Genomic DNA, 9,486 nt, shown 5'->3' with positions numbered 1-9,486 from the left:
GTGGGGTATACAGAAGACAGCTAAAGCGCTGTCTTCTGCTGTGTTCTCCGAGCGGGATACCAGCTGAAACAATAGTATCAGCCGTATCCCGCTGAGAACTCAGCGTGTGGCCCTGATGAGACTCATTGTTGGGCGTATTACTGTGGTGTAAAAGGGCCCAGCTGGCCAATATAGCGCATACGATGCACATTCTGGTCAGGCGTTTTTACGCTGGCCAGAAAAGATAGTTCAGGAACTATCTTCCTGACCGGAATACGGCGGCAGCTTTCATAGACTTCTATGGGAACTTCCGAAGAAGGGAGGTGGAAGGGAGTTTAACAGCGTGTCTGCCAAACTCCCACCCCCTTCCCTCCGCCCCTTGCCAGCTGTTTGCAATGGGAGTGGGCGGTTGGGGCCGGAGTTAATTGGTAAGTTCACGCCTCCTCCCATTGTTGGCAGCCGACAAGGGACGGGAGCTAGTGTGCTAAGCTACCCTTGCCAAGAGCTGGAGGGGGAGGAGGCAGTTTAGCAGTGCTAAACGGTCTTCCCCTGCTTGATGGTATCCCAGGCTCGGCTTATACTCGCTGGACCTGGGGCTGTCTGAACGGGCGAACAAACGGGAGGTGCAGCTGTGACAAGGTCACGGCTGCCTCTCGTTCACGCAACTTTCGGTTGTGCTGTGGCCGTGACATGACTGACTGAAAATTGCCTACGCTCGTGTGAAAGAGCCCTTATGCTGCGGATTTCTGTTCCGGAATTCAAACCATGGGCAGCCATTAGCGCATCAGTCACTACTGCTGCATGTGGGGACAAATCACCAGGTCATTCTACTAATTGTTTTCAGAAATCTCTGCATCCCTCTGTATAAAATGGTAGTCATAGGAGGATATGCGAACCTCTGCAATGCAGATCTGACATACAATCCCAGGTGACATGCAGGTCGGAAAGCCTGTAATAGTCAGTGGGGTCCATCCAGCACTGCTGCTGCCCTGATGACCCAGATGAACAACGGCTGAAGCGAGAGCACAGGTGTGAACGCGCCCCAACATGGGCTGCAGCATGTATCTATGACAAGTTTCCAAATATGAAGCCCCAACATTTTTCCATCACCTATGGAATTTTGTATTAACAAAGTGGTCTGCAAGTCACCAAACTTATCCAAAACTTTTCCAAGGTGACCTGCGCCCTGTGAAGACGCTGCAGGTTACGCTGGGATTATAGAATTACAGCGCTTCGCTCAATTAAGCTGCTGTCCAATTTCAATAAGTTTTTCACATTTCTGAATTTTGTGTACACTTTTTGGTCACACAAAAAAAAAACTAAAAAAAAGCGCAGCATACTCTACTTTTCTGAGCCTTTGCACACCAGAGTCCCCATAGAAGTCAATGAGGGGGGGCGTAATAAATGCACATACAATATGCATGGAGATGCGTAATTCTGCTGGGGGGGAAAAAATAAAACATCTGGAACTAATTAAGACGGATGCAGAAGCAGTTAGGTATCTTTATACGTGCACAGGGTGTAAAAAGGTTGCACTGATGTGTGCGCAAATACTTGTGTGACGCCCCTACACTCCAGTAAATGCCCCCCACAAAACTGTACAATAAGTTCATCATAAGTACTAAATCTTGTCTATTCCTCTGTGATGACCTCCCGGGCGCCGCACACCGATGCCTGCTGCACTCATGGACACGTGGGCTCCGGTAATACAGGAGACACAGCGCTGATTTCTGAACAAGCTCTCCAGCGCCACCTACAGAGGACCGCAGAGACTGCTCCAATGAGCCCGATCCATCTCGCAAGGGGAGTGGTTTTCCCAGGCTTCAGGGCAGCAGCTGCTATTTGCCTTCTCCCGGCATAATCTAAACCATGTCCCCCCCTCCTCCTCCCCACACACATCCAGCCGCCCAGCCACAGCGGCCATAAAACATCCTGGCACGTGCTCCGGCCGCCCCCTCCCCCCTCGTGGCTGCAGGCAGGATGTACAGCCGTGCTGGAGTGATGCCTGGCGGATGCCGCTACAGCCCGGGGCTGGGTGCGGGGAGAGGGCGCAGCACGCTTGGCCGGGGAGGCAGCCGCCGCACGGGAGACACAAGCCATAGTATGGTGACAACTGGGATCACCTGCCATCAGCTGGATTGCATGGAGCAGTCTCTGCTGGTTGTACGATCGCCTACGATGTGTATCTGTCACAGTCTGCGGGGACCTCATCACGTGACACAACTGGATACATAGTAATAGTATAATAAAGTAATGCAGGGCCAGATCATGGCAGAATACAAGGGGCATGTAAAAATTACCCGCACACCCGGCTGAAACAGATGAGCGCGATATGCCATACGTTCACTCTTGCGCAATTGTTTTTTGCACAGAGAACGAGTATCGCTTGTGCCTGCATAAATGCGGAGCATATTTGCACAGGCATCGCTCGTTCAAACGGGAAGAGGAATCACCCCGCCCTTATAGGTTAATTAGCCGAATGGCAGTTTCACACAGACGATCGCGACGTCGCCGCAATAAAATCGTTGCAAAATCGCATATGTGCTCATGTGATGTCTGAGCGTCCGCGATGAATTTCTTAAAAACATTGCATCGCTGCTGCTGCAATTTTCTTGCACGATGGGCGACAATAGGAGCTTCTAATGTTAATGCATCGCACGTAAATCGCAAAGTCCTGCGTTGCGATGTGATAAAACGGAGGCTCCATAGGGAAACCTGGGTGATAAAAAAGCAAATTGGAGAAAGATGGAGCATGTCACGACGTTTAAACATTGCAACATCGCAGTAGTGAAAACCTCGCAGATGTGAATGAAACCATTGGAAAGCACGTGTTTCATAATTCAGCGTCTTCATTCGCTCTCGCATCGCGCGAAAATCTTACAATGTTATCGCCTGTGGAGACGGCCTAATGCGGTGTCTGTGATCCTAGGTAGGCGCAGTGTTTTGCGCATCCCCGCGAGGGCAGATGTGCGTGTCTGCGCACCTCCCGTAGACCTCTGTGGGCTCTTTGGTGCACAAACAACTACAAGATGGGGAAGGTCATCTTTTTTTGTGCTCGTGAAAATAACACGCAAAAAAAAGAAGTGAGATGAACCCACTGAAATCACTGGGTTGTGTTCACGGTGTAATGCGCATGGCGCGGCGTATCACGCTCCTCTGTTTAAGCCCTCACAAAGGGTGGCTTCACATCTGTGTTGGAGAGTTACGCTTTCCTGCTCCATTTGAGGAGCCCGATAGGGGAATCCCCACGGCCAAGCGGCTCTGTCTCAGGACGGAACCAAACAGTGCCAGACGGACCCCACTGACTATAATGGGATCCGTTTGGTTTCCGCTCATCTGCCCGGCTTTAAGACGGAAGAAAAAGTGCTGCATGCAGAGGTTCCAACGCAGATGTGAAGCCACCCTCAGGCCTCATGTCCACGGGGAAAATTAGGCCCATCGCGGATTCTTCATGGAGAATCCCGCAGCGGGTCTCTCCTTTCCCCACGGACATGATGGTAAAAATGATTTTATTTACCTGTCCGGACGCTGCGGACCTTGCCTCCGTTGCGCCCGGATCTTCTTTCTTTGGCCCGGCGAATGTGCTCGGCATGCCGGCATCGTGCCGCGTGCATGCGCCAGGCACTCCATTTTTTTTTTTTTAACTCCTGCTCTCCTGCGCGCGGAGAGCAGAAATTCAGGCGTGGGTGTACTGTGGATCCGGACGGCTTCCATAGGCTTCAATAGAAGCCTGCAGGAGCCGTCCCCGCGGGAGACCCGCGCTAAAATAAAGCATGTTGCGTTTTTTTTTTCACCGCACACGCAATCCGCGCCTCAAGGGGAAAATGACATCCGCAGGTAAATGCATCACCATGGGGCGCGGATCCGCGTGCGGGAAAAACGCTGCGGATTCTAAATTACAATTATCCTGTTGACATGATGCCTAAGGCCTCATGTGCACGGGGACAGATCCGCAGCAGGTCACCCACACGCGTGATAGGTAGTTAAATACCTGCAGATGTCATTTTTCCTTGAGGCGCGGATTGCGTGTGTGGGAAAACACCCGGAGCATGCTCCATTTTAGTGCAGGTCTCCCGCGGGGACGGCTCTCCGTCCGGATCTGTGGCGTGGGAGAGCAGGAGTTAAAAAAAAAGTGCACGGCGCATGCTGCCGGCGGGCCGAAGAAAGAAGATCCGGCCTCGACGGAGAGAAGATCCGCAGCGTCCGGACAGGTAAGTAATGCTTCTTTTTAGGCCTTATGTCTGCGGGAAAGGAGAGACCCGCTGCGGGATTCTGCATGAAGGATCCTCGGCGGGCCTGATTTTCCCTGTGGACATGAGGCCTAAGAGCGTGATCTGTGGCTGTGAATCCCGCCCCCCACCATGTGAAATCCCCGAGGATGTGAGGTGTTTTCATGGCAAAACAGCCTCGCGTCACTTCGGGGATAAAGGAATCCTCCAGCGCAGCATTGCTTACAATGGGAGACTTTGCATCGCAGGCACCCAGCACACGGTGCGATGCTGCTGTCGGCCCCATTGAAAACAATGGGCACTGCGATGTGAGATCACACAGCAAGATAGAACATGCTGCGATTTGTTTCCTGCATCGCTTTGTGGTGCCATGCAGGAAAACATCGCTCATGTGTATGACCCCACTTAAAAGAATGGGGTCCATATTTGTGCGTCTCCCAGGGCACAAATCTCACGGGATTTTCTTGCCCAAGTGAAGCCGGTCGAAGTCAAAGAAAATGTGATATATATTACGAGAATAGAGCCACATAGCCAATACAGCAGTCCAGTTCTTCCGAAAAATCTCTATTTCCACCAATACCATCTCCATACTGAGAATTTATGTATTCGCTTTGTGGCATCATCTCACTCCACTCCCCACATCAGTATTATTATAGAGCCTCGTGTGACACAGAGTGTTAAGGCAGCAGAAATGCAGTCCTATGACTGCAGAAATGCTCATGCTAAGTCCGAAATACACATGACCTGAGGGTTGCAAGTTCAATCCCCACGTGGTTCAGGTAGCTGGCTCAAGGCTGATGACTCAGCCTTCTATTGGTAGGTAAAATGATATTGCTGCAGAATAGGTTGGCACTAAACAAATAAGTTGTATTGTCTTTCTTTCCCTTCACTCCCAGGATCACCTCTCCACTACTGCATTGTGTCTCCTCCTTGCAACGATCATCGTCCAGTTCTTACCCCCTACCATTTGTCCACCTAGTTATCATTCCCCCACTCCACACAAGGTATCATTACTCTTCCTGTGATTGGTAGCTTTTCCTTCTTTACCCTTCAGTACATACGGGAGCCAGGTTTAGGTTAGAATAGTCCTGTGTGGAATACCTCTTGGTGCCACCCACCAACATAACTATATACTGTACTGATGAGGAGACTGCCAGCATTCTTCCTGGCCTTCATCATCAGCTTCTCTTACCAAAGGCTCCTGCACTTGATTACTATAGAAAAGGGAGACAGTTTTCCTACAGTATGCTATACAGCTGTGATTAAGAACTACTTATGGCTCCTGCTGGACGTACACTGCCGTGGTAGAGAAGTGCCAGATCACCATGTGCGGGAGGTGCTGAGAACGTGAAGCACTATAGTGCCAGCGTGATGTGGTACCACCAGCCATCTACAGAGGGGGAGAGATTATGTTGCAGAGTCAATAATGTTTGGAGGTGGTGTGTAGCTGACAGCGCCGCTTTCATTAGGCATGGATGATGTGCCATTGAACAAGTTGCACACTTTCATAAGGCTGGCCTGGATTCCATGGTGTCTTAGGAATTTGATTAAGAAGATTTTCTGCTACGATATTCCACAGCAAGTCTGGCCTGTGTGGACATGGCCTAAAAGTGCTAGACCTTGGTAAGCTAAAGGAACTGGTTCTTCTGTCCACTAGAAGACACATAAAATCTCGTCTTCCTCTACAACACAAGCTATATCCAGTGGAGAGAGGTATCAGGTCCTACTCGGATCTAGCATTATACAGAAAAATCACTTTCTATAGATACTCTTCTTTCAAATGGACTTAGATCATAATGTGGAAAAATGTTCAGGTTTCCAGGTCCATCTCTCCAGCAGCTCTACATCCCAAGTCTTGTTGTGAGTCAGGTGATTTACAGAAAAAAAACCAATCACAATAAAAGTTACATTTCTTTATTTTAAGTAACATTTTCAAACAAAATCTAAGCACATATAGTCATTACTGTGTAACCAGCAGCTGCACTACCAACTCTGAAGTGAAGGTAGAAGAGGGGGCACAGCGCCTGGGTGAGTGCTGCAGGCCCCTTGTTCCAGCGCTCAGCGAGGGGTCTCAAAAGTTAGTTGAAAGTTCAGCTATTGTACTATATCCCTGAGCTCCACCTTCTATATTGGAAAGAAACAATCCACCGTAAAATAACACTTTCTTCATAATTCAATCACCTGGAGAACATGAAAGCAATACAGAGATTAATCCCGGGAGAAAATATAGAGGTGATTTGGGTAAAGAGTTGGGGTGCAAAAGTTTGATGCTTGGCAGTGACAACCTATCAAACAGGTCAATGCATGAGAGAATGGGAGTGCAGTATCACACACTAAGGCCCGCGTGATTTTAGCGCAATATAGGCGCATGAAAAGATACCATCTAGTAAAACCAATGGTTTCCTATAGAAACATTCACATGAAGAAATTTTAGACGCGTAATAAGGAAGATAGGACCTGACCTATCTTTGGTGCGACCTGCACCAGAGTTTCCATAGACTCCTATGGGAGTTGGATAACACACAGCTCCTGATCGTGTAACAGGCAATTTCACTGCTAATTAAGCTTGAGATTTAATAGCTGGAAGTCGCCCGTTCACGCGATTTTTAGTGAAGTATCGCTGTGATCTTTTCACTCGCCTATACTGTGCTAAAACCACGCTCATGTGAATGAGACCTTAGTACCCTTTTACAAGGGCAGATGAATTGTTCAAATTCTGGCTGGATGCAGGAATCTAAATGATGGTCGTTCAGTTTTCTGTATGCCCCGACAATGACAAACGAGAATTTGTTTGCTTCTCGTTCATCATTTAGTTTCTGCATGCAGAAAACTGCACAACTGATCAGCCCGTGTAAACAGTCAGTCGTTCACTTATGAACTGTCTGTTTACTGTGGATGGAAATGGGTGGGACAGAACGATCTCCAACCTGCTCTGCCTCCATTCACTGAGCGTTCATTGATCCTGTGTTAAAGCACAGGTGTGATTATCGCCAGGATGACTGTTGGGCATCTGTGCCCAACAAGTCGACCCATGTAAAAAGGCCCTTATAGATTTCAGTTAGGCAGTGAAGACGATTGGCATAGATTGATGAGGTTATCATTTCAAAACCACCTCCCCTTAATGACTTGGTGGACACCCTTACGGCCCTTTTACACACAATGATTATTGCTCCAAAGCCATCTTTTGAGCAATAATCTTTGTGTGTAAATGTGTGCCCGTCCTACACTTACCGTGCACTTTTCGTCCATCGCTGAGTTCAGCTCAGCTTGAAATCCATCAGGACTGATAAGACGGACCACACGCTGAGCTCTCCATGGGCAGCGCTGATAACATTCTTTCAGCAGCTGTCCCACTGGCTGGAGAACAAAAGCAATGTATTTAGAGAACAGACCACCTGCTGTTCTCTAAATACACGCAAATGAAGCTAGTTAGCTACTAATGGACTGATTAGTCCATAAGTAGCTAATGCAAAATGATCGCTCAAAACTGTCAGTTTCTGACGAATTTTGAGCGATCATCTGTGTGTGTAAATGCACCTTAAGGCTTCTTTCACACGAGTGCATATACGCTACATTGGGGGTGAAAAAAACCAGTGAACGGGCACACAAATCAAACGTTTGTGCACCCGTTCATATGGCCTGGTAAGGCCGGCGGAAATGCGCCGAGCTCACCAGGCCATCGCCCATTTCCCCTCCCTCCCCATCACAGAATTATCTATCTTTCTCCCCACTCCGTCTGTGCAAAGGGAGGGGGCGAGGCGGAGCTAAGCGACGGTCAGCCCTGCCCCCTCCCATTAATGGCTATGAACAAGGGGCAGGGACAAGGCGGGCGCTTAGCTCTGCCCACAATCCACCCTTTGTCCATAGCCATCAATCGGAGGAGGCGGGGGAGATCGGCGTTTAGCTACGCCCCGCCCCCTCCCATTGCAGAGACCGAGCGGGGAGGAGAGATAAGCCTGCACGGGGAAGGGGAGAACAGAGAAAGGTAGTTGAGCAACCACGCTGCTGAACTCTCTCCCACCTACGGCCGCTGCCATGGGCTCCCATAGGAGCCCATGCAGTGGCCCGATGTATTCCGGCCCAAACATAGTTCCAGAACTATGTTTTGGGTTTGATGTAAAAACGCTCGGCGCTATATTGGTTGGCCGGGCGTTTTTATGTCTCGCAAATACGCCCATGTGATCTGATGTATTGGAATCCAATGCATCAGAGCACAGCGCATATCGTCCAGCCGTGAAATGGCCAGCCGATATGCGCTCATGTGAAAGAAGCCTAAGGGTGTGTTTAGAAGATACAATTATCGTTCAAAAAAGTAAACGATAATCGATTAGTCTAAACGGGCCAACGACTGAATGATGATTCGCTTTTCGCTCGTTCATGTTATACAGGCATACAAATCATTGTTGGCTCGTTCACTTATTGGTTAGTTTAAACAGTGCTCGTTCAGTCCCTTATACAGTGAATGTGAATGACTGAACGATTTGTCGTTGGAACAAGCCAACGATGTATCTGCTGTATAAACAGGCTGCCGGGATGATCTCTGAAGTTATTCGCTCGTTCAAACAATAAATCGGCTTGTCTAGAAGAACCCTAATTCTTGCTCGTTCTACAGATTTACTATGGACCCGAAGCTTTAGTTACAACCCAGTGGGAACCCAAGTGGTAGCTTAAGCCTCTAGAGCAGTGGTTCCAGTCTACGACTCCCTATCTTTTACTACTATTTCAGGGACCCTTCAATATCACATTGTAAAGCCGTCTGCTCCTCGGTTTACAGGGGTAAATCAAGTGCTGACAGACGACACATTTTGTGGAGTGCTGAGACAAGGAAAAGTTGGAGCTCTTTCCACTCATCTGAGACGGGGTACAAATTCATGTGGCTTGTCCTTTAAGAAAGAAGGCACTTTACTACTAAGTTTTCTGTAATTTTCCGGTCCATGGACCCTGTGCTGCTCCAACCTGTAGAGAAATAACGAATTGTTAGAATAATTCATAGAGAAAAATTATAAACTCCAGTAAAGCCTCACCCATATGACCGGCTCCACAGAATAAATCCTCTTCCAATAACCTAAACCTATCTGTATCTACTTGTAGATCTTGGCATACTGCTTTCATAACAAAAGCATTGGGGTTGTCCCACTAAACACATTTCTCACCTCTCCACAGGGAAGGCGATAAGTATACAATCACCGGGGTTTTTAGATCTCCAGGAGTGGGATACATTTAAATACGGAAATCAGCTGGCCAGCGGGGTGGGACATCTCTTTAGTAGTGCATTGGC

Source organism: Eleutherodactylus coqui, chromosome 1 (genome assembly GCF_035609145.1).
Source record: "Eleutherodactylus coqui strain aEleCoq1 chromosome 1, aEleCoq1.hap1, whole genome shotgun sequence".
Classification (NCBI taxonomy): Eukaryota; Metazoa; Chordata; class Amphibia; order Anura; family Eleutherodactylidae; genus Eleutherodactylus; species Eleutherodactylus coqui.
Note: the sequence above shows the minus strand (reverse complement) of the source record.